The following is a 27,397-nucleotide window of genomic DNA, read 5'->3' as shown; positions in this document are numbered from 1 at the left end:
AGGGACACGGCCCCATCCCATGGAAAGCTTTGGTGGGGAAGCTGCAGTTGCGGATTATGGCCACGAGATGGCAGAGTGGAGAGCAGCACTAGTTACAGTCTGGAAGGACTTCACCTGTTGAAGGGAAGAGGTGGTGTTAGGGCTTCCAGGGATGCTCTACTGAGGTCCCAGGCTGGCCTGGACTGGCAGAGTGTGGTCTGCTCAACGGAAGAGGAGCACTCAGGTGTTCATATGTCCCCAGATCAGTGACTTGCCTCAGAATTCTGGTGGTTGCATTCTGGGAGACCAGCATCCCTGGGGATTATGTGGCTCCTGCCTGCCCTCTGCCCTCCCCTGCCACCACTGGGCTCAGTCCATTCACCAGGAACCTCCAGCAGATGAGAAAGGAGGAGCAGTTTATCTTTTGGATGTGTGTGTTCAAGTTGCTTGGAAACAACAACGTGGCTTCCTGTATCGGCATCTATACTAAGGCCAGACTATCCCTCCTCAGCTGTCCACACCGGCTCATCACTGGGGGTCTGAACTAGCTGTTCCCTGATCACTCACAGAAAGGCTTGGAGGCTCTCTGAAGACCAGAACAACTGGACTATTTGCTTTAGTAATTTCATCAAATAAAAGGGCAGGGAATGTGTTGCAACAAAATTCACTTTCTGTTTCATTCTTAGAATAATGTGTCTGGAAGTGAATGAGAAGCTGATTTGCTGTGAATTTTAAAGGAAGAGGTTAAAGGTATTGCAGTTCAAAACATTCCTCTGTTTAGTCAGACCTGACAGTCTGTATCATAAGGGCTGCCCATCGAGAGAGGGGAGCAGACATTGGTGCTCATGGGTCAGGCAGGTGGCAGGTACTTTCATCTCTTTTTCTTTCTGTGAAGTGGGCATTATTTTTATGATCATCCATGTTTTACAGATGAGGAAAGTGAGTCCCAGGGTGTATTAGTTTTCTAATACTGTGTCACGAGTTATCCTAAAACTTAGTGACTTAAAATAACAAACATTTATGATCTCATTCAGTTTCTGAGCATCAGGAATCTTGAAGTGGCTTAGTTGCATGGTTCTAATTTAGAGTCTCTCTTGAGGTTATGGTCAAGATGTTGGCTTGGACTGCAATCATCTGAATGCTTGACTGGGGCTGGGTAATCTGCTGTCAAGATGGCTCATCACACAGCTGTTGGCAGGAGGCCTTAGCTCCTTGTCATGTGATACTGATGAGGCTTCTGCAGAGGTGCTGAGTATTGGTTTAATGTGGCAGTTGGCTTTCACCAGGGCTAATGATCCAAGGGAGAAAAGGAGAAGCCATATGACTTTTTATGATCTAGTTTCAGAAACCACATACTATGACCTCTGCCATATTCTATTGGTCATGCAGACCAACTACGATACAGTGTGGGAGGGGACTCTACAAGGACATGAGTACCAATAGACAAGGATTGTTGGGGGCCATCCTGGAGATTGGCCACCACAGAGAGCTTAAGTACCTTGGCCATTGAAAAAAGAGGCTGAATGTTACTTAAGAAATTCAAAGATCCTTTCCAGTATGAACAGAGGTCTTGGAGTGCCATTCAGATGGGCTAAAGATTTAATAATTTGCTCATTCTGAAAAAATAAAAAAATGTTAGTAATTATTATTTGTCAGGATGTGGGGAAATGGTCACTTTCATTCACTTTTGGTAGAACTATAATCAAAACTTAAACTTTTCTTATTCTTTGAATCAACCATCCTCCTTTTATTTTTTTAAATAAAGATTGTATTTATTTATTCATTAGAGACACAGAGAGAAAGAGAGGCAGAGACACAGGCAGAGGGAGAAGCAGGCTCCATGCAAGGAGCCCAATGTGGGACTCGATCCCTGGTCTCCAGGATCACACCCTGGGCTGAAGGCGGCACTAAACCTCTGAGCCACCCGGGCTGCCCAATCATCCTCCTTCTATCTATCTGTCTATCTGTCTATCTATTCAGCAGGATATGGCAGAAGTGATTATATATATATATATATATATATATATATATATATATATATATATACAGTCCACAACACACAAGTTTTTATAAAAGTATTGTAATAAGTAAAACATGGAGACAGGTTTGGGATTAGTTAAATGAATATTTGTTTATTATTATAATGGAATGTTAAGCAACAACTAGTATCCTTTTTGGTTCAGAATCCAATCTAAGACCCTATGCTGCATTTAGTTATCATGTTTTCTTAATCTTTAGTATATGAGAGGATGTTTTTTGTTTGTTTTGTCTTTCTTAACTTTGATACTTTTGAAAAGTACTGGCCAATTGCTTCATAGAAATAGACCCTTAATTTGGGTTTGTCTGGTGTTTTCTCATGATTCAGTTGAAGTTCTACTTTTCTGGCAAGAATACCACACAAGTGGTGTGCCCCCTTCGCAAGGCATCCTATCACTGATGTTGATATGTCTTATTACTTGTGGTATTAACTTGGGCCTGCCAGGTTTCTTCACTGCAAAGTTACCATTTTCCTATTTATATTGCATAAGTATCTTGTAGGGGAGATACTTTGAAGTTATGCAAATATACCATTTCTGATTGTACTTTCTATGGTACTTGCTTGTGACAATTATTACCATGAAGTTTGCCTACTGGTGATTTTCTATTTCCATCATTCCTTCTTTATTTACTAACTAGTATCCTTCTGTAAGGAAAGACCTTTTCCCCTAATTTATTTATTCAGTGATGTACTTATGCCAGTATGGAAAATAAACATGCCCTAAAAATCTATTCTTGGGACCCTTGGCTGGCTCAGTCAGTAGAGCATATGACTCTTGATCTTGGGGACATGAATTCAAGTCCCACAGTGGGCATAGAGCTCACTTAAAAAAAATCTATTCTTTACAACATTAGTACAAATTTAAAATCTTGAATTTTGAGGTTTTTCCTGAAGGAAAGAACTGATAATATTTGATAAAGCAATCTGCTATCATGCAGGGCAAGAGAAAGCAGGGGCTTTTGGGGGTAGAAGTCTAGCCTTGAGGGCCAGAACAGAGCATGTGCCTTCCTGCAACAGAGAGATTCTTAATTTCATTTTACAGATCTTGAAATGGCTCAGAGAAGTTAATTTGGCAAATCATGCTGGAGCCAGGGGTAGAATCCATGTCTGTCTGATTCTAAGACTCATACCCTTTCCTCTATCCTCTTGCAAACATCAGAAGCAGGTGAACTGGAAGGTCCCTAAATTTCTAGGAAGTCTCCAAGCTGCATTGAGCTGTAACCCCTTCTTTTCCATAGAGAACTCAGGCTGGAGACTCACTGTCTAGCTGCCTTTTTTTCTTTCTTTCTTTCTTTCTTTTTAAAAATTTTATTTATTTATTTGAGAGAGAGAGTGAGAGTGAGCACAAGCTGTGGAGGGGCAGAAGGAGAAGGACAAGCAGACTCCCTGCTGAACAGGGAGCCCACATGGGGCTCCATCCCAGGACCCCGAGATCATGACCTGAGCCCAAGTCAGACGCTTAACTGACTGAGCCACCAGGTGCCCTGTCCAGCTGCTGTTCTAGTGACTCATCTTGTCTTGACCTCGGAGATAGGTTTTCTTTCGAAGAGCCTTTCTGTTCTTCTACCCGGGCATGACCCCATCTAACTGCAGTTCTCATCTGCACATAACTTAATTCCTCTTCAAACACAAAGAGATGAGAAATCGATTATGCATCGTGTGTCCCTGTGTGCGCGCATGTGTGATGGTTGTAGTGGTGGGCAATGCCAGAATCAGACAAACACCCCCAAAACTAGGGGGCAGTTCAAAGCCCCTTGTCCCCAGCAGTCATCTCTGGTCAGGCTTGTTGAAATAATGCACTAAGAGCTCACATCTTCTCTGCATTTCCTGGAATATAATGCAGACTTCCAGTTCCTGGCTTGAGCATCACAGAGGAAGCCTCACTTGGCCCCCCTGGACTACGTCATACTCCTTGCCCCATCATACTGGCTAATGGCACCAGTGTCCTTCACAGCACTCTCCCAGGGCACTATTTTAGGAATTATTTGGCTTCTGCCTGACATCCCTATTAGACAATAAGCATGGTGGACAACTACCATATTTCCTTTTATAAGCAAGAAAGGTGTGCCTCCATAAGTGGAGAGTGCCAGAGTTGGGAAGCGTGGTCTTTCTCTGTGCATCAGAGAGTTGTATACCAGTTAGCTCAGTGAATGTGGATTTACTGTAGGAAGCTCTGAGTTTTCTGGAAACACAGAGATCCCACGGCATTGAGTCCACGTTGACTTAGGAGATTGGCTTTTATGGCTTTTGATATTTGCAAAGGGCGAGAAGTGGGTCAAATTGTTAAATAGCAGGACAGATGTCCTTATGGATATATCCAAAGTTGTGAATTCTCAGGAACCGTGTGTCCTACACACCCAGACAGGCGAAGGGACTGAAACAGCCTGGTAGTGTTCCTAAAAGAGCCACAAGATGGCACTGCTGCTGCTTCCCAGGTCTGACCAGTGGGCCCTAGCAAGTAGCCGCTGCAATGATTATTGTAAAAAGTGCTCTACAAGTTAGAAGTGATTGCTTAGTGGAAACCCTGCTTGACTGGCCTTGACAAGTGATGGAGACTTCCTCACTATGAAGACTTTTGGAGAAGGCTTCAGTGAAAGGCCTGTCTTGGCTGTTTGCTAAAGGCCAGGTCTTCCCTAAGAGGAGATTGATGGCTGTATCCCCTAGAACCATCACCAGCAGCAAGCCTTCTAGCAGCAAAGCTCCCTCCCATTGCTTGTTCCCTCCAGCCTGAACCTGTGTCAAATGAGTTTGTCCACCCTGACCCCTTGCATCTTCTACCACGGATCCAATTTGCGAGTTAGGGATTGTGACATCAGGCTGGGCCCCATTGGTGGTGTGAGTTGTCTGCTCTAGTTGTCGGGAGTCTGCATGCCTCCATCTGCTCATTCATTCAGCTTGCACTGAGTTCTTGCTGTGTGCCAGCCGCTGCGCTGGAAACCCGAGTTACAACTGCAAATAAGACAGCCAGGGATTTGGACTCAAGGTTCCCGCTTTGGCTCCTGCCTTCCCCTGATCCAGCCTGCTTCTGGCCAGCCTTTGCTATAGTGGAGATTCCTTTCCCTCTGCTCTAGTTTCCGGCTGGGATCTTGCTGTGCCTAAATCGATGTCTTGCGTGGTTTGGTTATCTGAATGATAGCTTTAATCTTGTCTTTGAGGTTATCCCCAGGGATCCTGTCCATCCTTGGGCACCTCATCTGATGGACAAGGAAGCTGACCCGAGTTAGGGAGACTAAATGACCCAATTGCTTGGGACTGGGGGGTGTGTATTCCAGGATGTAGAATTTTCATTTTAAAACAAGGACTGGGGGTTTCCTGGGATTTGCAGTGCTAGAAGCTGGAAAGCCTGGGTAAATCGTGATGAATTGGTCACCGTTGGCCAGTTTCCCCAGTCAGTCCTATGTCTGACAAGCCTGTCCTCCTGTTCCTTCTACCAGTCAGGGTTTCTGAGGTCCTATCTACTAGGCTGGGAGAAGGAGATCAGACCATGGTGAAAGGGCAGTAGAGCTGAGTGAGTGACCCAGACTGTGGGGCCCTTCGCTTTCCTGACCTGCAGTTTCTCCCCATCACGTGAGCTCTGAGCTTGTGCCTTGTTGAGCATTGTTCCTGAGACTCTGGAAAGCCCCCTCACTTCTGAGTCCTGCTTTTCTGCATGTTTGATGCTAATCCCTGCTCCAGGACATGCTCTTGGGGTCAGGCCTGGGGACTGAGGCTGGAGAATCACCGCCCCAGCCTTGAGGAGGGGCATGGGTATGCTCAGACACTGGGACACTCCAGATGGAGTCAAGGGCTTATACCCTGTACCTGGTGCCACCTGACTCTTGACCCCAAACCATGGCTCTGCCCTTATTTATGGCTGGCAGGACTCTCCCATGCATCCTACACCCACTAGCCCATGAAACGTCGGTGAGATTTGTGGCCTCTACTCAGTTTCCCCACCACCTTCCCTGCTCGGACCTGGTTCTGTTCCCTTCACTTCCTCTTTGTTTCTATGACCCTGATTTGAGTGCAGATCAAGGATTTACATTTGCCACCCCTAGTGTTTGAACCCCCAGATTCTGACTATTTTTTTTCCTCCTGCTGTCTTTGATAGAACTTGCTGCTCAAGATCTGTCCTGGAAGATTTCCATTCCTGGTGGCTGGTGGTCACCCAGGACAGCCAGTCTCCTGTAAGGTGTGTGTGTATATGGGAAGGGGATTTGGGTGGGCACCATAGGACTTGGTAGAAGCAGAATCAAGGTTGGGTCAGGTTGGTATGAGAGGTCCTGGCATACAGCCAATCTATAATTAATCTCGAGTGTCAGCCCAGGGGAGACTGGTAGGGTGAGGGTCCTAGCAAGACTTACCCAACTGGAGTACTCCAGGGACAGTGAGAAACTCCAAGTTTAGGATTTAGCCGAGTCAGGAAGCAGTGAGATGCCTGATTGTGAAAAGTGATGGTAGGTGACTAGTTAAAGTGATATGGGGGGATTTTGTCAAATGCTTTGTTTCAACAGCATCTTCTCCCATTGAGTACAATGCTGGAGGTACAATGGATGGTGCTAACTCCAAAGTCCTACCTGACTCCTGCAAGGAGTGAACAAATACCCTTGTTGTGTGAGCCTAATGAGAAAGCTGTAGCCTCAGCAGAGAGAGTCCCACTGCAGCCATAGGATGGAGCCCTGTGGTGCAGCTGAGTGGGGGGCCTGGGAGGGGTGGCAGTGGGGGGGCAGCATCACTTTGAGATGAGACCAGGGATGACCAAAGAGGAGAGATTGAGAGCTGTCATCAGTGGCCTGCCAGAGAAAGGGAGGGACCCAGGGGCTATTTGCCACTGAGAGAAAGAGGGAATGAATTAGTCACAGAGAGAAAAGGTAGGGTTGGTTGTCCCCCCCAGAAGTGCCACCTGCTAGTCAGGTCCACTCCCACCAGGCAACCTGCAACCCCCATGTGGGCTGCAGCTGGGCAGAGCTGCTGTGGACATATTTCTATTGAACCACAGCTCTGCCCTTTCAGACACTGAATGTTATGCATGATTGGAAAAGGACAGAGGTCAGCATGGGTCCCCGGGATTCCCACTGAGGAGGCTAGTTAACTTCTGAGAGTCTCAGATTTTCTCATCTGTAAAGTCCTTTTTTTTTTTTTTTTTTACTAAAAATTTCCTTGCAAGTTTGCTCTGAGGATTAAATGAGATAAACAGTTCTAATAGGTCTGGAACAGTGTCTGGCTCACAGTGAGTAGATTCTAGACACACTGAGCTCACACCTCCCATACTGGTTTCATAAACCTTGGCCTTTCTTCTAGACCCCGGGGTCACACTTGCATTGGCCTGCTGGGCAGAGTCAGCCTCACTGCCCCTCTGCCCTACCCTGCACAGCACCACAAACTCAGTCTCTAAACTCACAGGTGTCTGTGAACATGTCAGTTCTAACAATAAATAGTAATATTTCAGATCTCTGGGGGCTTTACAGTGTTTCCACATCTTTGATTTTGTCTCCAGCAGCATTAAATCTTTTCTGGAACAAAATAGGGTGTAAGTGAACTTTAAAGCAAACCCACTTCTATAATCTTCAGAATTACCTAATTTGATATTACCCTCATTTTATGTATAAGAAAACATTTACCCAGTTGTAAAATTGGGTTTGATCTTGTATATCCTGCCACCTTCCTTAGTTTCTCTCACTGAGAACCAGAGTCTCTACTCCTCTTGCCACTGCTGGGTCAGTCCTCCTTGCCTCTCATTTGGTGCATTTTATAGTCTCTGTTCTCTCTACTTCAGATTTCCCTACCTCCACCCTACTACCCACAGCAATTGCTCTGGAGTAAAAAGTAATCATGCTACTCCAGTTTGAAAAAACACAAACCAGTCCCAAATGCCACCTGGGCAGAGTCCACATTCTTTAGTGTGACACACAAGGCTCTTCAGGATCTGGCACCTGTCTACCTTTCCAGCATTATCTCTCATCACACCTTGCCTGGCTGCCCACTAGTATTTCATCCTTTACACCAGGGTAGACTCTGCAGAGCCTGATAGCATACTGGTTTATCTATTTTATTATTAATGCCTTTTGAAATATGAGCTCTTAGAGCTTTTAAAAAATAACTAGTTGAGCTCCTTTTCTGCTTTCAAATGAATTAATTCCTGTTATCTTTAATTATTCCTCCTGTCCCCTCTAGTTAGGATTTCTTGGCTGTGTCTGCTCCCTGTTCTGCTCCCCGCTCCAGGTGGGCTCAGTCTCCCCTGGCAACAGTGGGAGAGAGAAGAACATCCTAGAAGAAGTCTTCCCTGCATGTTTTGATCTTAGAATTTGCCTCCCCTGTGCACGGTTACTTCTATGCAGCCACAATGCCTGGTGGAAGAGTCACAGCCGTGTATATGTGAATCTTTACATGCATTGACTGATGAGAGCCAGTCTGTAGTGTCCCCAGAGTTCTGAAACCTACAAATTTAGTTTCGCACATTTATAAAACCTGAAATCCTCTTATTTTTTTCTCCATTCAGGTCTCTATTTGTATCTCTCTTGGGGGTCTTTTGTTGCCACTTATCCTAAAACTGGATTAGGCAAGCACTTCTTGTTTCTTTTATCATGCTATTTTTAAGATGGGGTTTGTGGTTCCTAGACAACATTATTCGTGGTCCTAGGCAACCTTGTTTGGCACCTGTGGGACAATAATGAGAAAACTATAAATCCTATTTGTGTAGCAATAACTTGTACAGGTGTACAGGGATGCATGTTTAAGAATGTTCATTGCACAGGGTTTGTAATATCCGAAACTGGCAGCAACTGAAACATCAATGAATAATTGACTTCTTAAATACATATGATTACATCCCGAACATTATGTCACCACTGAGAGAAGCCTTTATGCATTAATATGGAAAATTGTCATTTATATGATTAAGTGAAAACAATGAATTTAATATGTTGAATATGAAAATATGATTCCACTTCAGTCAAAAGAAGATTATTATATACTTATATTCTCTTGTTAATAGCTTAGAAAAAAATGGAAGGAATGTTTAAACTGTAATCTTAGTTAAGGGAGTGGGAGGTATGGTAGAGGGTGGAATTATAAATAGAAGACTTTCTCATCTAAATCATACATTATGGAATGTATACTTTTTAACTTAAATAATATGTTACTTTTAAAATCAGGAAAGAAGTTTTAAATGTCTTCTGGGATGCAACCAAAGCTATTATCAGTGGAAAATTCATTGCCTTTAATGCTAGAATTACTAAGCAGAAAGGATGAAAACAAACTTCCAGATAAATAAATAAAATATAAAAGTAGGATTCACAGTGGTTTAGAAATAAATGGACATAAGGGGTGCCTGGGTGGCTCAGTCTGTTGAGCATCTGACTTTTGATTTTGGCTCAGGTCATGACCTCAAGGTTGTGGGATCAAGCCCTGTGCTGGGTTCCACACTCCTTGGGGAGTCTGCTTGAGATTCTCTCCCTCTCTCACTGCTCCTCCCCCTGTTCTCTCTCTCAAATAAATAAATAAATCTTAAAAAAAGAGAAATAAATGGACACAAGTAAAAGACAATAGAGGAAGCACAATTATATGTATAAGGACAAATAAAAGGACCCAAGTTAGTATTATCATCACCTGGAGCCAGCAACACAAAATAAGATGGAAATATAGCATCTACCTAGTTATGCTTCTTTTTTTTTTTTTTTTTAAGATTTTATTTATTTATTTGAGAGAGATGTAGAGAGAGCACAAGCTGGGTGAGGAGCTGAGGGAGAAGCAGGCTCCATGCTGAGCAAGGAACCTGACACAGGGCTCCACTTGAGCTGAAGGCAGACACCCAAATGACCAAGCCACCGGGCACCCCTCTAAGTATGCTTCTGTGCAAAAAAGCGGTTTGCAAAAACACTTAAAAGGAACAAACAGGTATTAGAATTTGTGCAGTTTCAGTTTTTTAAAAAAATATTTATTTATTTATTTGATTGAGAGAGCAAGAGGGAGTGAGCGTGGGAAAGGGGCAGAGGGAGAGAATATCCAAGTAGTCTCACTGAGTGCTCAGAGCCCAGCATGGGGCTTGAGCTCATGAGCCACGAGATCATGACCTGAACCGAATCCAAGTGTCAGACGCTTGGATTGAGACTGAGCCACGCAGGTGCCCCAGCACAATTTCAGTTTTGATTTCTGTTTGAAACAAACTGTCAGAGAGAGTTTATTTCTCAGTGATTTGGCTGTCTTTTTTTGCTTGTGTCAACTTTTGTATTAGATTTTATTATTAGGTTTTACTGCATTTACTGTATTATTAGTTTTTATTATTAGGTTTTACTGTACTGTAATGTGCTACTGTAATGCAGTTCCTACTTTTGTGAATTTACTAAGGTTTTCTTTATAATTCTCTAAATGCTCCATGGATACTTCAAAAGAATTTGCTTTTCTGGAGGGTGCAGAGTTTGAAACTTACCTATGGATCCATCTTATCAACTTAATTAATCAGATTGTCTCACTTATCTGAGTTCCCTTGATCTGTCTTTAGATAAGCACTTTGAGTCCCTTCCCCCGCCCCCACCAGGTTCTCCTTGTATTTTTTTTTAAAAAAGATTTTATTTATTTATTCATGAGAGACACACAGAAAAAGGCAGAGACATAGGCAGAGGGAGAAGCAGGCTTCCTTCAAGGACTCTGATGCGGGACTCGATCCCAGGACCACGTGATCACAGACCTGAGCCAAAGGCAGATTCTCAACCACTGAGTCACCCAGGTGCCCCAGATTCTCCTTGTATTTACAACAGTTTTTGTGTTACATATTTTGATGACACCTGCCACTTAGTACTTAAAAGTTCAAAATGTCTACATTTTTACCACAGAATAAAACTTTCATTTTAATTGGCCCCATTCTTCCAGTTTCATATCTTTTTTGCTTTGGATTAAATTTTTATCTTATTATCGAGAGCATCACTTTTTTAAATTATCACAGGCTCACTGAGATGTACCTCACATACCATACAATCCATCCATGTAAAGTATACAACTTGATGGGGTTTAGTGTATTTAGAGAGTCATGTAACCATCACCACACTCAATTTTAGAATATTTTTCTTATGGGTCACCTGAGTGGCTCAATGATTGAGCATCTGCCTTTGGCTCAGGGCATGATCCAGCAGTCCCGGGATCGAGTCCCACATTGGGCTGCCTGCATGGAGCCTGCTTCTCCCTCTGCCTATGTCTCTGCCTCTCTCTGTGTCTCTCATGAATAAATAAATAAAATCTTTAAAAAAAATTAAAAAATAAAAAAGAATATTTTTCTTACCCCAAAAAGAATCCCTATAGCCTAATTAGCAGTCACTCTTCATTTTCCCCAGTCCTCTGAGCCTTATGCAATCCCTAATCTGTTTTTTGTCTCAATAGAGATTTGCTCATTCTATACATTTCATATTAATGGTGTGATACAAGATGTGGTTTTTTGTAACTGGCTTCTTTCACTTAGGATGTTCTCAAGGTTCATCCATGTTAGAGCCATGAAGTGACAAGACTTTATTTCCTTATTGCTGAACAATATTCCATTGTATGCATATATCACATTTTATTTATAGATGCTTGGGTTGTTTCCACTTTTTGGCTATTAAACAATCCAGCTAAAAGCATTCATGTACAAGTTTTTGTGTGGACATATGTTTCGTTTCTCTTGGATGTATACCTAGGAATTGAATGATAGGTCATGTGGTACAACTGTTTTTTGTTTTGTTTTGTTTTGTGTTTTGTTTTGTTTTTTTTTGGTGTTCATTTCCCCCCTTACTTTTGGGTAAGAGTTTTCTGTCTTTATGAGTTATGGTAACCTTTTGTCTGTAACATATGTTGAAAATATTTTTCCAAGTTTATTTATTGGTCAAACAGAAGGTTTACATTTTTATTAGTACAATCTGCCAGTCTTTCCTGTTTGGTTTCTATTCTTGATTTGATGTTTAGAAAAAAGTGCCCTCACCATCCTGGAATCATAAAACTATTTACCTAAATGTTCTTCTGGTATCCTTCTGCATATCCTTTTTATGTTTACACCTTTGATTCATTTGGTTTCTATTTCAGTGTAAGAGTGAGATCGGCATCCAGCTTATTTTTTTTCCCCAAAGGACTAGTCAGCTGGGAGAATTTTAGCAAGGATGCTTTCCTTTATCTTTTCCTGCGTCTTGGTCGTGTGTTGGTAGCAGCTTTAGCTCATTTCTGGCTGCTCCTTCTTGCGTCCTGGGACCTGAGGAACTACCCCAGCTGCAGATTGGCGTGCACCAAAGTCCACAATCCCCTCACTGGGCAGTGAGCATAACTTTTCAAGGAGGGTGCACCAAGGTTTTGCCAATCCTCTAGGGTACTTGGGTTTCAATGGCAGGTGGCAGTGAGGCTGTTAGCATCCTGCTTCCTCTCCGCTTGCATCAAGGTGAGATGGGACTGAGGGGCACTGGTATTTCATTGGCTAAGTTTCAGAGAGATTTGTCAGCACCTTGCTTTTTTATTTTTTTAAAACCAGTATTTTTTTCCTGCCTTAGCATCATCTCCTTTCCTCATATTTTTCCTGACCTCTAGCAAGGCTTGCAGAGCCTCCTAACATTTGCTTCCTGCCTCAGACTATAGGGGGAGTATTATACCATATTGTAGGGAGAATTCAATACAACGAGCCTGGGTGACAGCCAGAGAGAGTGACTGACCTATTTACAGTCATTCATCAAATGCGTGGCAGAGCCAGCAATACAGCTTAGATGCTTAAGCTCCTGCCGGAGCTGGGGCTAAAGCTGGGTGCTTTAACTTCTAGGTCAAGGGTTTCTTCCTCCATGTTACACAAACCACCATTTATGAACACACATTTCTAGACCAAGGGTGCCTGAGTTCATATCCCAACTCTGTTGCTTACTAGCTATGTGCATTTAAGTAAGTTACTTCCCTTTGAGCCCCATTTCCTTTTCTGTCCAATGAGGGTAAAATAGCACCTATAGTATTGTATTGTTTTTTTTTTTAATTTTTTATTTATTTATGATAGTCACACAGAGAGAGAGAGAGAGAGAGAGAGAGGCAGAGACACAGGCAGAGGGAGAAGCAGGCTCCATGCACCGGGAGCCCGACGTGGGATTTGATCCCGGGTCTCCAGGATTGTGCCCTGGGCCAAAGGCAGGCGCCAAACCGCTGCGCCACCCAGGGATCCCTATAGTATTGTATTGTTGTGAGGATTAAAAACTACATGCATGTAAGGCACTTAGAACATTACCTGTACACGATCAAAGTGTATTATGTATATTACGTAGATTAAGTATATTATTATGTAACTCTGGATACAATGAACACAGCAGTGGGGACTCTTGTCTTCCTCTCGTCCATTGCAATGAAGCTTTGATGGTTTGAAGAGTTCCATAATTAAAAATCGGCAATTGTTTGTATAACCTCGAATGCCCTGAAAACAAATAATAAAAGTAAAACTAAAATAATAACAGTAGACACTGGCTATTTCATTTCACATGCCCATCTGGAAATATTGGGAGCAAGAGATAGGGCTCTACACTGTTTCCTTGACTATAAATTGCAAAAGCCAAGAGAACTCATGAATAGATCCAATCAACACCACTCCTTGCTCAATTCCAAATGCAAATTGCAAAAAGAACTGGGTTGGAAAACCCTCAAGCGTATGCTCAGATATTTTCCAAAGTTTGTTTTCAGTCTGCATCTTAGAGGACTGAGCTTTGGCAAAAGAGAGAATACATTCTGTAGGGGCGGGTGTGGCAGTGGTGGGTATGTGTCTTCAGGGATTAGAGGTGTCTGGTTTCCTTTTTTGCACACATGTGACCTGTTGACTTTTTAATAATCAATTCTTAAACACTCTTCCTTTCATTTTAAAGTGTCTCCAAGTCAGCGCATGACACACTTCCTACCTCAAAGAGCTGAATCTGTCAGTGTCCTAAATTAACATCACATTGATGTTACGACAGAGTTCATCTTCTTACCACAGTGTAAGAGCAGCTCAGGGAGAAGGGTCTGGTCTTTGTCATATGTTAGAGGGTAATTCCAAGACAGTAAGGGGCTTTGTCCCCATTGAGGCAGGGATGAATACGGTGCAGTACAGGCTGCCACAGCTGGGACTGGAGGTGCCTGTTGTAGATGAGTCGGGGTGGCGACAATGTGTACAATGTGTATTGTAGTTGTGTCAAGTGTAATATGTACTGTGAGTCCCCAGTGAAGATGCTTTATGGAGGCGTGACGTGAGCTGGAGTCTGGGAGGAAATAGAGGATGTGGTTTGTGCACAAATAAAGAGACAAGTTGATAAACAGGGAAGTGATAAAAGAAACAATAAAACAAATAGCAAGTAGGAAGCCAACGTTCTAGAAGATAGTCTAGGGTGGGCGAGTAGGGGCAGGGTCTGAGGATGATGGGGCTCAAGGACCCTGTGTGGATACAGGTACAAGGGCAGCCTGGGTTAAGGATGCTGACTTTGAACACTCTTTTTTCCTTCTTCAGGACTTGGGGGGATGGGTACTGGTTCAATATGAGATTAGGGTAGGCATTATTTTCTTTTTTTTAAGAGAGAGAGAAAGAGAAAGAGTAGGTGAGGAGTGGGGAGGGGTGGAAGGAGAGGGAGAGAGAGAATCTTTTTTTTTTTTTTTAAAGATTTTATTTATTTATTTATTCATGAGAGACGCAGAGAAAGAGAGGCAGAGACACAGGCAGAGGGAGAAGCAGGCTCCAGTCAGGGAGCCCGACATGGGACTTGATCCCGGGACTCCAGGATCACACCCTGAGCTGAAGGCAGATGCTCAACTGCTGAGCCACCCAGACATCCCAGAGAGAGAAAATCTTAGGCGACTCTGTGCCGAGGGTGGGCCCAATGTTGGGCTCCATCTCACAAGCCTGAGATCATGACCTGAGCTGAAATCAATAGTTGGACACTCAATTGACTGAGCCATAGGGTATAGGGGTTCTTCTTTTAAAAAATATTTATTTATTTATTCATGAGAGACACAGAGAGAGAGAGAGAGGCAGAGACACAGGCAGAGGGAGATGCAGGCTCCCTGTGGGGAGCCCAATATGGGACTTGATCCCAGGACCTCGAGATCATGAACCTGAGCCAAAGGCAGATGCTCAACCACTGAGCCACCCACGTGCCTGGTATAGGGGTTCTTAACTTGGGGTTCAGCTAAAGGTCTTGGATAGACTTATGGGAGTCTGTCCCCTTATATGGGAAAAATATTTTTATTTTCACTAACGTCTAATTGAAATTTACCATTTCCTTCAATTACTGAATGTAGACAACAAACTTCAGGAGTATTAGCACTATCTGTGACTTTGCTACCAATAAAAGTCATTGATATTTTAATTTTACTTCATGTTGTAGTTGCAGATATCCCAACATAATTCGTGCTTATCGCTGCTTTGAAATTATGGAAACTATTAGACCCTCTGATAGATCTCATTGTTTAGTGCACTAATAAAGAAGCACATATATTCCTATATCTGATTTTAAGAACATGTTGAGGGATCCCTGGGTGGCGCAGCGGTTTGGCGCCTGCCTTTGGCCCAGGGCGTGATCCTGGAGACCCGGGATCGAATCCCACATCGGGCTCCCGGCGCATGGAGCCTGCTTCTCCCTCTGCCTGTGTCTCTGCCTCTCTCTCTCTGTGTGTGACTATCATAAATAAATTAAAAAAAAAAAAAAAAAAGACATGTTGATAACTGTATTTCAACATCTTTGGTTTCTCTTGTTATTCGCTGTGTTTTATTTTACATATTTAAAGATTTTATTCTGAGAAATAACGTATAGGCTTCAATATATTGCCAAAGTAGTCTTTGGACCGGGAAGGTCAAAAAAGTGTGTTAGGTGGTGCAGAAAGGAGGCAAACAGCTGGAGAGACTCATACCCTTGTGCCTAGGGGAAGGCATTTTGGTCAGAGAGAAAAATGATAAGTGCTCTGGGCAGGGGTGCTAGAGCATGTGTGTCTACACATTGGGCCAGCCATTGCTGCTGCTGTCTGTTCTGGTGCTCCTTGGGCCTGTTCTGGCCCCCAGGGCGGAAGACGGAACTGGAAGGACCTAGGGCCTAGGGGCTATTGTTCAATGCTGGTGGACCTAGGTCTGGGAGGCCGAGCTAGGCTGGGGATGCTGGCTATCTCTTTGGTCCTGGATTCTCCATCTGGTAATTGAGTTGGCAGGTCTGAGATCACAGCCAGGCTTTGCACTGGGCTAACTTCATCAGCTTAAGCCAGCCATGAGACTCCTGAGCCTCAGTGTCCTCATCTGTAGATTGCCATTCATTAAACTAATTTTTTATAAAGATTTTATTTATTTATTTTAAAATATTTTATTTATTTATTCATGAGAAACAGAGGCAGAGGGAGAAGCAGGCTCCATGCAGGAAGCTCAATGTGGGACTCGATCCCAGAACTGCAGGATCACACTCTCAGCCAAGGGCAGATGCTCAACCGCTGAGCCACCCAGGCATCCCAAGATTTTATTTATTTATTCATGAGAGACACACAGAGAGACGCAGAGACATAGGCAGAGGGAGAAGCAGGCGCCCTGCAGGGAGCCCAATGTGGAACTTGATCCTGGGACTCTGGGATCACACCCTGAGCCAAAGGCAGACACTCAACCACTGAGCCTCATTCAACTAATTTTGATTAAGCTCCAAGCGCTGTGTAGGAAGATGATGCCTCTATAGTCACCGAGGGGATTAAATGAGATGCCATGTCTGAAAGCGCTTTGAAAGTGATCTCCTTGAACAAGTTTTTCTGAAAAAAAAAAAAAAAAAAAAAAAAAAAAGATCCATCTCATTTTGTTCTTAGTCAAGTTGACCTTTGAACAGAAGAGACTTGGGTCCTTCCATAAAGGGCCCAGCCTTGGGAGTTTACAGCACTGCGGGCTGACCCTTCCAATCCCTCTGATGATGCAGTGTAAAGTGTCAGGACCGAATTCCAGCAGTTTCTACCAGATGAGACCAGGCTGCTGGATTCAATTAGAGCTGTCAGCCTGGCTAACAGGGTGTGCATTGTTATTTATGCACTGAAGTACCCTGATAATTAAACTCATTCAAAGTCACGATGATTGGTTCCTTAAGAGGCCCAAGTAATCCTAAGTGAGGGCTGTAATTTGAATGTACGTCACAGTGTTTGGCTTAGAAGTACAGCACAGTTTGTTGCAAGAAGGGCAAAGAAAAATCTGCTCACATGTAAGAGGCAGAGCAAGAAGGTTCTCACCTTCCTAGAGCAAGTGGGGCAAACCCTGTCTGATCCGAAAGGCACTCCAAGCCATAAGGATACCTCATTCTCTTGGTAGAACAAAGACACTGAGGCCACACCAACTCCTGAGGGCCAACAGAGTCCCAGCTTCCCCAGGTGAAGGCCTCCACGAGACAAGATACAAGGCCATTGCTGAAGATGTCAACCTTTGCTGACTGTTACTTGACCTACCTCCCAGCCCGGGCCACCAGCCTCACCAGCCACAGAGATGGCTGAAGGTGATGCTCTGGCAACCCAACTCCTCATACCGCTTCTTCCACCGACTGGCTGGGTCACCACTGGCTATTTGCTTAGCCTCTCTGGGTCTCAGTTTCTTTATCTGCAAAAAATGGGAATAACAGTGGCTATCAGATCAATTTTACTGAAAATTAAGAGAGAGAATGATGATAAAGTACTGGCTTGGTGCCTGGCCTGCTGCAAATGCTCAATCAGTGTGGGTAGTTATTGGTGTTATTGGAGGGTTGCTGTGAGCAGAAGTGAACTTGTCAGACCCTCCCTGGTTGGGTGGCTATCCCCTTACCCCTTCTCCTCTGGTATCTTGTCTTCTCAACTATTGGCTCCCTCTCTCCATTCATGGCAAAATTCGAGCACATTTCTCTCTTGCCCTTCAGTTTAAAAACTTGGCTTGGGCACCTGGGAGACTCAGTAGTTGAGCATCTGCCTTTGGCTCAGGTTGTGGTCCCAGGGTCCTGGGATCAAGTCCCACATCGGGCTCCCTGCAGGGAGCCTGCTTCTACCTCTGCCTATGTCTCTGTCTCTCTCTCTGTGTCTCTCATGAATAAATAAATAAAATCTTTAAAAAACCCCAAACAAACCTTGGTTTGCCTCCTCCCCAGGAACAGAACAAATGGACCTCTGCTTACAGGGGCTATAGGACTCTGATAGGAAAGTTTCTCAGAATCTTGGGGGGAGATCAGGAAATTTATCTCAGTGCTTGGAAATGAGCATGCGTGAGAACAGGGGAGGGGAAGGACTTGGCCACTTTTTAAATTGAAGGGACAGTTGTACTACATGAGAGTGACAAGTTCTTGGATAATATGGCTTAAACTTTCTGAGCCCTGGGTTGTTGAGGCTGAGGCAGCTCTCTGTCCACCACAAACTCATTTTCCCCTTTCCACAGTGTGGTGTCACTGAAGGGTGCCAATGTCTTGCCAGAAATTCCTCACCCCAGCTGTACTTCTATTGAAATGGAACCATATGACTCATTCTCTCCAAAGGGATGTGAGCAGCAGTGATGCATGACACTTCTGAGCTGAGGCTCTCTTTTTGGTTCCAATGGCAGGACACAAAGGACTCCCAGGCCCTGAGGGATGGTGGGGCCACAAAATGAAAGGTACCTGGGTCCCTAATCAATGTGCAGAGGAAAGCCACTCATCAACCAGGAGCACTTGTGTTGGCCTTTTAAGTGAATGAGGAGTACATTCCTATTGGGTAAAGATAGTGAAGATGTTGGGCTTATTTGTTTTAGCAGCTAGTGTGATTATAATTAATAAAGTCATCATACGTAAAATGGTTGTATTGGTTTGAGGAGCTCCATAAACCCAGGCTGCAAATACACCGTTCATTGATTTATTCATCTGCCCATTTGTAAAAGCAAATATTTATTTATTATTTACTTTTTAAAAAATATTTTATTTATGCATGAGACACACACAGAAAGAGGCAGAGACATAGGCAGAGGGAGAAGCAAACTCCCTGCGGGGAGCCCGATGTAGGACTCGATCTCTTTGGGGAGACTGCAAACAAATTGATCACTAAAGTAACTTTAGGGCTACCAAGAAAGCCCAACAGGGATAGGAATTTGCAGTATTGAGGTACCTGGGTGGCTCAGTGGTTGAACGTCTGCCTTTGGCTCAGGTCATGATCCCAGGGTCCTGGGATCGAGTCCCACATCGAGCTTCCTGCAGGGAGCCTGCTTCTCCCTCTGCCTATGTCTCTGCCTCTCTCTCTGTGTCTCTCATGAATAAATAAACAAAATCTTAAAAAAAGGAAATGGCAATATTATGGTTGGTCAGGAAAGTCCTCTCTGGGGAGGTGGCATGTGAGCTGGGGCCTGGATGGTGAGAAGCATCATCTCCTCTCCCTCTTCCCACACTGGCAATGCTCCAGCCCCATCGAACTACTTATCCTTCTAGTGCACTATGCACTTTCCTGCCTCTGTGCACCACTGGTACACCCCTTCTTCATCCTACGAGCCACTTCTCCTTGTAGACTCTGCTCCCCATCAGCAGCTGCCAAGAAGGTGGGCTCCTGAGGCAGAAGTAACGGCTCCCTTCCATCTGTGTGCCTGCCTCTACGATAGCCAGCTGTGTTGTATTTGTTTTTTTATGCATCGATTTCCCCCAGCAGCCTGTGACCTCTTACTCATTTATCTTTGTATTCTAGATTATTGCACAGTGCTGGGCACACAGCGGGGGCTCACTGAGTGTTTGTGGAGTTGATTTGAATATGAAGCCGCCAGAGATGATTATTTAGTTCTCTCAGGAGCCTGCATCATGCATTATGTTTTCAAAGCGGCTTTTGTTTAGTCGCAGTGTCTAGAACACCAGCCCCGTTAACTGTGTGCATATGGCGACTGAGCCAATCTCAATTAGTATGTGCATAAATACTCATATTTCTCAGACACAAGGCAGAGGCTCTGTTTTCTTGTTTCTCTTTTTTTCTTTTTCTGGTTGCCAAAACACATCCTCTCTAGTTCTTGGTAAACCTGACAACACTTGCTCAGGTTGATGAAACAATCCATTTGATTTTGTACGAGGATGTGAGGGTTTAGGGTAAGGGTGGGATGAGATTTGTTTCCATCTGTAAAGGCCTAGACGTTTCTTTCCTCTTCTAATTTTTATTTAAATTCTATTTAGTTAATATACAGTGCAATACTGGTTTCTGGAGTAGAATTCAGTAGTTCATCGCTTATGTGCAACACCCAGGGCTCATCATATCAAGTGCCCTCCTTGATGTCCATCCCCCACACACCTCCCTCCATCACCTCTCAGTTTCTCCTCTATTGTTAAGAATCTTTTATGGTTTGTTTTCCTCTTTCTTTTCCCTTTCTCTCCCTTCCCATATGTTCATCTGTTTTGGTTTTTAAATTCCACATATGTGTGAAATCATATGGCATTTTTCTTACTCTGACTTATTTTGGTTAGCTTAATACACTCTAGCTCCAACCTTGTCATTACAAATGGCAAGATTTCATTCTTTTTGATGGCTGAGTAATATTCCAATATATATTCCAATATATACATATATATGACATTTCCTTTATCTGTTAATTTGTCGATGGGCATCTGGGCTCTCTCCATAGTTTGGCTGCTGTTGATAATGCTGCTATAAATATTGGGGTGCATTTACCCCTTTGAATCTGTATTTTTGTATACTTTGGGTAAATACCTAGTTGTGCAATTGCTGGATCATAGGGTAGTTCTATTTTTAGATTTTTAGGGAACCTCCATACTGTTTTCTAGAGTGTCTGCACCATTTTATATTCCCACCAAGAATGTGAGAGGATTCCCCTTTCTCTGCATCTTCAAAGGCCGATGTTCCCTCTTCAAACTCAAGTCAGACTGGCAGAGATGCATGAATGAAGATAAAACCGTATTTGAGAGATCTTCTCTTCTGTTTATGATAAGGATCATTCTGTTGTCATTCCCTGAGGAACCTGTTGCCCGAAGATGGGGAGGAAGAGAGGAGAGCTCTTATTTGGTGAGAAGTCTAGTCTCTAAGAGGTCCCAGGTGCACAAAATGTCAACAAGACAGTTCAACACTGTGGTATAATTTATGTTCCAGAGCCCCCATGGATTTGGGCAATGCTAGGATCCAAACCCCATTCCCCAAACCCCATTCTTACAGGGGTCTTCTCTTTCCCTTCCTGCCTTCCAGGTTTCTCCTGAGTGCATTCCCTCAATGCATCACATTCCTCTGAATTCCTGTCGCAGGTTCTGCTTCCAGGGGCACTTGCCCCCACATATTTATTCTGTGCCAGGTGTCATGGTAGGTCCTCACAACCAAGGCCTGGGGAAGGAATAGCCCCACACTGCTCTCTGGCTACAGAGAGGGTTTTGAGGCTCCTCTGAACCCCTTCACTTGTTTGGAAACTCAACTGGGCAGCCTTAATATTCTTGCTAGTGAGTGAGGTTACTGCATGGGCGTGATCCAGGTCTCTGCTCTGCCTGCCACCGGGAGGTAGGGACTGGCTATCCAGGCCCACATGGCTGGCTGGTGGAGCCCATGGACTCTAGGTCTGTTTTAAAGACCTGGTCAGATAGCTTTCTTCCCATGGGAGAGCACGTTCATCCCAAGATATGAATCTGGGGTCAGGAGGTAGGGGCCCTCACTTGGACCTCTGGACATCTCTGTGTTCTCCAATACTGGCTTTTCTAGAGATCTTTGTATTGGACTTTATACACATGCCTGCCTGTTAACGCAGCCAGGACTTTGTTTCTTATCTGTTTGTAGATTCTCAAATGACTGGTTTCTCAGCAGAAAGCCAGAGGGAGAATGAGTGGTAGGGTTTAAGCACCAAAGCTCTATCATGAACCCCTAACAAGCCCTACAAAATAAATATGATTTCCCATTTGATGACTAATAAGCCTGACTAACTGAAGCTTAGGAAGTTTAGATGGCCTGAGGATGCAATTAATATTGTCTGAGCAGGGATTTGAACCTTGAATTGTCAGGCTTCAAAGCTCAGGCTTTTTCATCCACCACAGAGGATGACAAACTAGAGAGAAAATTCTGTGTTATTAGAACACAGCCATGTTTAGCTGTTTATACTCTGTTATGGCTGTCTGTGTGCTACAGCACTGGAGATGAGTAGGTGTAACAGGGACCATATGGCTCGCAAAGCCTAAAGTATCCACTACCTGGACCATTCCAGATTGCCGACCCCTTGTTGGCACTCCACTCCCTGAGGGAGTGATCTTTTTATAATCCGGGACCCCAAGACAACAAGGGATGGAATGATACCTGGTTTTAAAATCAGAAGCTCTGGGTACCATTCTGGCTGCGCAACCCTATTCAGGTCTTGATCTTCTCTTAGCCTTGGTTTATTTATGGAGATAAGAACAGCTACCATATAGTTTTGTTTGGAGGATCAAATAAAGTAGCAAAGATAATTAATTATTTCAGTTAAGGATCACTGAGTGATTACTGCGTGCCAAATATGTGCATATAGATATTATCTCTTGATCCTTGCAAGTGTCCAGCATATGGTAGATATACAACAAGAAGTTGTTGAATGGATGAGGTAGGTACTGTTATTTCTACTTCTCAGATGAGGAAGCTGAGGCCCAGAGAAGCGAAGTGACTTCCTTACGTCTGGACTGCCTGTGACAGTAGAAGGTTTTGGGTTCAAGACAGGTGCAAGGCCGGAAGGGTCATAAAGGGCAGTGGCCATGCTGGGGACAGGGTTTTTCTCCTGTGGAAAAGACCTGTGATCTTTGGGGACTGCCTTTCACTGTAGGTAGTGAAGATTGCTTCCTCTCAGCTTCTCCTCCTTGGTGGAAATTCTGCAATTTAATCAGATTCTATTCTGTCCTCTTCAGTTTCCCCTGTATTTTCTAGTGACTGGGATTGTCAGCAAACCCATCATCTTCTTGTTGATGCGCGTCAGCAAAACAAAGATTAGCTGCTGCAGAAAAGTGAACATTTGGGAGTCATAATTATGAGAATTGCTTTTAGTTTTGGGTCCATTTGAATGAGTTTGGGCCACATGTGAGCCAGACAGCATGCTTGCAAACCTTTCTAGTTGTGGCACTGGTTATTTTGGTCAGATGAGAAGATGTGGAACAGTCATTCTGCCTTCGCAGGGCAGATAAAGCCACTTCTGCTCAACTGCTGCCCTTTTTCTACATGGACACCTGTAGATGGATAAATAGAATTCCTGAGAACTGCTCAGGAATGTTGTAGCTTCGGTGAGGAAAGCATTTTGATTCTAGGAAAAGGGAAAGGAATTCAGTTGATTGGGGGAAAGATCATTGCCTTAGTTTGTGTTTTCCTGGGAGCAAGACTCTGATACAGGGGTTGAAAAGCGAGTGCCTTATTGGGGATTGGATTCCAGGAAACACTGGCAGGAAATAGTGAGAAGTGAGGCAGGAGAGGGAAGCAGATTGCACCACAGGCAAATGAAGATTTTAAATTCTGCTGTGAGCTCTGAGAGCCAGAGCAGAAACACACTTCAGAGTTACCTTCTCAAAGGATGAGAGAGCTGGGGTATTCACAGACTAAATCCCATTAGTCACTAGTTGAGGCCTGACATTTTCTGGTTGCTTTGCTGGAAGACCACACAGATAGAAGTCAGTTGGTGTGCCCTGAGATAGTATGGCTCAAGGAGATGTGGTGAGGCACCTACAGAATCTGCCCTAAGCTCTGGCTCTGAAATCAGACTGCCTGAGTTCAGACTTCTTCTTCCTATTTGCTGTGTGACCTTGGGCAAGTTACTTAACCTCTCTAGTTTCTGTCAGATAAGAAATATTCTTTCACTAGGTGGTGGTGACGATGAAAAGAAATAAGGCATGCAAGACACTTACAGGGCACTTGGCATAAGGCAAACATTCAACGGATCTTAGCTATTATTATTATTAATATTATTATTATTTAGTATATTTATTCTACTAAAATTGAATGGGGAACACTCAGATATAGAAGATAGTATAGGGTAAAATGGTCAAGGAACAATGATCAAGGTGGTTTCCAAGAACTATGTGATGTAGAATAAAATAATGAGTAAATAAAGCCCAAGGGGGCCAGTCTTACAGAAAGTGGGTTTTTTTTGAAAATGATAGGAAGTAGCCATGGAAGAAAGGGTGTTGGAGAAAGGGACATTCAGCTCAAATACATTTTCTTTCCTGCCTAAAATGTGGACACCTATGCACCCCATTCCAGTAATAGGGATGAGGAGCCCTACCTCCAAATCTTTTGTATTGCTTGGAGCCACAGTGGTAATTAGGAACAGAATTATTTGCAGAAGCATTTGGAACACAGAAGTTATTTCACTGAAGAACTTCAAAGATGTGAAATTGAACTCCAAAGACAACAATCTGTCAGCAGTAGAAAGTATTGCATATATATGGTGGCGTGGGGCCAGTGTGAACATGAAAACTCTTGAGCTACCTTTTAGATCTTAGCTCGTCATAGTAAGATCTGATCTTCTGCACAGTTGATGATGCCCATATAGCTTGAATCAAAAGCTTCTGTTACCCATGTGCTGAGCTTGTGGTTGTAGCAAACTGACCAGTGTACTAGGGCATGACGTTCAAGATGATGGAAAACAGCTGGGACGTAGGTCATAACCATGGTAACAATGGGTAACATTTATTGAAAGCTTTCTATTTGCCAAACCACATGCAAAATGCTTCACAAAATTCCTTCTTCTCTCCATAGTCAAAGTGGGGCAGCCTGCACACCTTCCTTCCATAGAGCATATTAAAATGACCTCTCTTTGTACCTAGTGGCCTTTTTTTAAAAGATTTTATTTATTCATGAGATTACACACACACACACACACACACACACACACACACACACACACAGAGGCAGAGACACAGGCAGAGGGAGAAGCAGGCTCCATGCAGGGAGCCTGATGTGGGACTCGATCCCGGGTCTCCAGGATCATGCCCTGCCTGGGCTGAAGGCGGTGCTAAACCGCTGAGCCACCCAGGCTGCCCCCCAGTGGCTTTCTCAAGGGACTTTTCTCCATCTGGCCTTTCATCACAGTCTCCCAGAAGCATTAAGAGTTGCTGGGCTGGAGATGGAGGAGGCATTCTCTTCATCCAGCTTTGGGTCCTGCCTGTTTTCCCAAAGAGTCAATGTGCTGTACTTGGGAACAAACCACTAGCTCTTTGTCATGGGCAAAGCTGAGGCAGGGGGAGGGCCATTTTGTCTCTGGGTTCAGCAACCCTCCTAGTGGTTAGTAGACAGCAGCATAATGGGCAGCCAGTGTGAAACTGTGCAAATTGCCTCATAAATAACTCGTAATGCACAGGCAACAGGGAAAGACCATAGCTTATGGATAAATGACTCCCTACCATTTCGGGGTATTAAACCAGGGCTAATCCAGACCTCTCCATAGGGATTCATTAACTGCTATGGGTTTCCTGCATGCAGACCTGCTGGGACGTGGGCACCTCGCTTGGCACTTCTCTCAGCACCGTGGTGTGGGCAACACACTTCTGAGCAGGGCCATTAGGAGGGGGAGAGTAAGTGCCTTTGACAAACAAGCTGGGGGTGAGCCCTGTGGGAGCGGTGCTTTTTCTCTGGAGAACTCACTTTCTGAGGAAGTCTCTTTGTGGGGTAGAGGAAAACATAATAATAACAGCTAACATTTATTGGGTGCTTACTCTGTGCCAGACACTGTACTAAGTCTTCTCATGCATTAGCTCATGTAATTCCCACAAAAATCCTATTAAGTAGATACTATTATTTGTCTATTTTTTATAGAGGAAGGAGCTAAGGCTCGCAGAGGCTTAGTTACTTGCTTTAGGTGAGGTAGCCAATATCTGGTGAGTGTGTTAGTTAGCTTTTGTTATGTTGTGGTAACAAATGAGCCTCAACTCTCAGTGGTTTAAAATAATAGGATTTTTTTCACTCCTGTTTTATGCTGCTCGTGGCTCACGTGCCCTACTCTGATTTTATTCCAGGATTCAGGCTGAAAGAGTAGCTCTATTTGGGACATGCTATTATTGTGGGAGAAGAAAAGCAAAAGAAAACTGGTGGAGCCAGCCGGGGCTGTTAAAGCTCCGGCTCAGAATGGGCATCCATCACTTCTCACAATTCACTGGCTGAAGAAGGTCACTTGGCCAAAGTTTGCTCTCAAGGGGCAAAGACACTTCCTCCTCCCATAGGGAGCTGCTGCTTAATGAGGACGGAGGAGTTATTTAACTCTCTTAGGGGAAGGCAGAGAATAGACAATCATGTCATCTACCCAGGTAATTGAACTCAAAACTATTTTTTTAAGATTTAAAAAAATTTATTCACGAGAGACACACAGAGAGAGGCAGAGACATAGGCAGAGGGAGAAACGGGCTCCCTGTAGGGATCGCACCCTGAGCAGAAGGCAGATGCTCAACCACTGAGCCCCCCAGGTGTCCCTGACCTCAGATCTTTATGAGTATTTATTTTGTGCTTTTAATCTCTGTTTTCATGGATTTGGAGTTGAGAGCTGGGTTGGGTTGTGGCTCAGCACTGAGAAGCTGTGTGACTGACTAAGAGCTGGTCTCCTCCCCTCTCTGGGCCCTAGTGTCCCTGTCTTAGACACCCTCAGACATAGACCCAGAGACAAAGATTTGACCTCAAGTAGTTTATTTGGGAGGCGGTCCCAGGAAGCCCTCAGAAGGATGGGAAAGTAAGATGTGGAGAGAAAGGAGGTCAATAAGGTGTGTGCTATCGAGCAGGTTACCCTCAGAGCAACCGAGACCCTGTTCTGCTGAGAGACTCACCTGGTGGGTGAGGAATCCACATCTCAGAGTTCTCTCACCTGAGGGAGGAGGAAGCTGGGCTGTTTATGTACCAGCCCCAGGCTCTCATTGGTTAAGGGGTATTTCTGGGGGCATTTTTTTTACATTTGTTTTTATTTAAGTTCGATTTGCCAACATACAGTATAACACCCAGTGCTCATCCCCTCAGGTGCCCTCCTCAGTGCCTGTCACCCAGTTACCCTCCCCCCACCCACCTCCCCTTCCGCAACCCTTTTTTTGTTTCTCTGGGGGCATTTTGATTTTCCTGCAGCCAGAAATAAAGCCTCCGGGGAGAATTATATGTTTGGAATAAGAATCCCTCGGTGTGCAGGGGCGAGCTAACGTTCCTGTCTCTACAGTGAGGGGTGACCAGGAAAGCTTTAAGGTTTCTGCTTTTTGTCATCTGCACCCACAGCTCTGCCAGGCATTGGGCCAGGACCTCAGTGGTCTGGCTGAGTGTGGGGATAATGGGCATTTGCACTTCCTCTCCCCACTCCTGGGAGCTCCCTGACCCACTACCAGCTCTCCCCCTTCCCTCTCCATTGTAAAACTCTCTTTGCTTTGTAGGATGCTCTATCTCCTGCCCTTTGTCACTCTGGGTACTGCAGCTCTTGCCGCCTGCTTGAGTGGAGGGTGCTCTTTCTCCCACGTACTATGCTTTCTGTGGTTGCGGGGAGGCAGCATCAGTGATATGCTCATTTCCCACCACCACTCGCAC

Source organism: Vulpes lagopus, chromosome 18 (genome assembly GCF_018345385.1).
Source record: "Vulpes lagopus strain Blue_001 chromosome 18, ASM1834538v1, whole genome shotgun sequence".
NCBI classification, from domain to species: domain Eukaryota; kingdom Metazoa; phylum Chordata; class Mammalia; order Carnivora; family Canidae; genus Vulpes; species Vulpes lagopus.
This window is presented reverse-complemented; position numbering follows the sequence as displayed.